The 2,239-nt window shown below is 39.3% G+C and overlaps 1 protein-coding gene across 2 annotated transcripts in view; it reads right to left on the bottom strand.

Annotated features, from left to right (window-relative positions):
• The window catches only part of LOC101845914, a 210,701-nt gene that overhangs the window by 207,397 nt on the left and 1,065 nt on the right, over positions 1 to 2,239 (bottom strand). The window lies entirely within an intron of this gene.

Consider the following 2,239-nt stretch of genomic DNA (forward strand, 5'->3'; position numbering starts at 1 on the left):
TAATTTGTATAATAAATATGTTTATTATTATTATTATTTTTTAAAATAATAACAACACCACCAACAACAACCATGATAGATCTATTAATAATAACGTTCTTGCAATATTTCTAATCTTCGGCACTTATATAGATCTAATTTAATTATGTTGCGAGTGCCGTAAAACTCTTATTGAATCGCCGTTCATCTAAGAGACAGAGTTGACTGCGTGGAAAGCCTCGAAAACGTTCCAAACAACCCACATACAACAAGGGTTATTCCTAACATCACCTGCTGTGTGGTGATGCCAACTAAACAGGTGATGCCTGGAGCCCTGAATTACTTCGTGCTGGGCAAACGTCTCAACTCATTGGGGTCGCACGGTTTTCGGGTATTTTAGAAAAAAAACATAATGTCTTCGTTATTCATGTTGTGTCACAACACGGTGGAATCAGGCGCTCGATCGTCAGTCTTAAAGCCTTTTCGTTTGTCTTGCTTTTGGTGAATAAAATACCCACGTATCTAGAACAGAAGTCGAGATATTTGCCGTTGAGAGAGATTGGGGTCGCATGGTGTAGAAGTAAAATTAGCGAGAAAATGGCCGGCAAGATTTAGTGAATTTCAAAGCTTAGATGTCCTTGGAAATTGCAAATTTACATTTTTTAGTGTGCCTTGATCAACCCTTTTCCAGTAAAATCCACACAGAATGTGTTTTTATGATGTTAAACGGTGTTGAGCCCAAAAAAATTTTTTGAAAGAAATTAGCTAATGCCCAGAGAAATGTCGGTTTCTTTGATTTCATTATTTTGACGAGCACACGATTTCACTATGACGCCTCATATATTTTCCAACAGTGCTTCCCTTATCTGAAACTTAAAAGGGCAGGCAACAAAATGCATACTACGCAAAGTGCAAGGTAAGATAGTGTTTCTGATTCGTGAATGATGGTTTGAAATGTGTCCCAACATTGTCTTTCGTCTGCTGCTGATCGGGCATATGTCCTTTAAGAGTTAGCTAACAAAGACCTGCGAGGCGTGTGGGCGTGTGTCATCATGTGGGAATGGGTACACTGTTATAGACAGTGAATGATCTTGTCGGTTTGTTAGTGTTTCAGCGCTTAATCAGCTGCTTGCACTGTATGCTACCCGGGGCTCCAAGAATGCTTCTGGGTGTTCTATGGTCTGCTCGGTAAATAATAATATTATTATATTATATTATAGTGTTACGCACATAGAGCTTTCTGTCGAGCAGGGGTATACACTATACGGATGCTATTATTATTATTTATTATTGTTATAATCATTAACGTGAAAAGATCAACACTGGTGAGACGCACAGGGTTTTCAGAGCACGAGAATGTAAAACAAAGCTTCCGGCAAATATACGCAGATCTAACTGAGTGTAACTTTCATAATTATTCTTTAAAATTATATGCTTTCTAAACACCCGTTGCAGATCTGCACCAGTTGCAAAGTAACTATTATCAACGTTCAGGAACAATGGGGGTCTGCTGTTGTTTGTGTATAAACAAGCACATCGACACAACAACAAACACATAAGGCCGGATAAAGAACACGAGAGATAAACAGAAAAGCACGGGAAATAAAGGGGCCAGACATAAAGGTTGCCATCTCAAACCACTCCAAGCACAGCAACATCAGGGGCAACTCAAACAGTGCCAAGAACAAATTCTTGAAGCTTTTCAAGCTGAGGGGTGGCACTAAAAAAGATTTCCGATTTACCCACTCAGAAACACGACACATCACTCTGCCGTAAGCTGACAAATCGCCTTTTTCCATTTTGGGCGCCAAATGTTTTATTTGCCAAATCGATAGCCTGATCAGTTACCATATTAGTGTGAAAAAAAGAATTAGGTGAAACTTTAACTAGTTTTTAAATAAATTAAATTTCAATTTTGGAAGAACACGCTTTTTTTAATGGTTAAGCTGACCAAAAGTCTGTTTATCTCGGAACTGCTGTGAATTTAAAAAGAAGGCGTTTAGTCAGCCTATGGCAATACACTCCTATCGTACCGAGACGAGAACGACCCCCCGTTCCTCCCCAGTATTATGCCATTCCATTTGTACTAAACCATCGTTTGTCAACCTGGACGATAATATGGCCCACTAGAGGACGGCGGAGACAATCCATGTAGTGACAGGTATTATTTTATATCCCCCTTAGGAAATACATGTTGGTAAGCATTACTTAATGTTAGCCTCATAGAGGTGGCAAAACTGGGAAAGTGTGTGTTTGTGGG

This window comes from Aplysia californica, unplaced genomic scaffold, assembly GCF_000002075.1.
Source record: "Aplysia californica isolate F4 #8 unplaced genomic scaffold, AplCal3.0 scaffold00124, whole genome shotgun sequence".
Lineage (NCBI taxonomy): Eukaryota > Metazoa > Mollusca > Gastropoda > Aplysiida > Aplysiidae > Aplysia > Aplysia californica.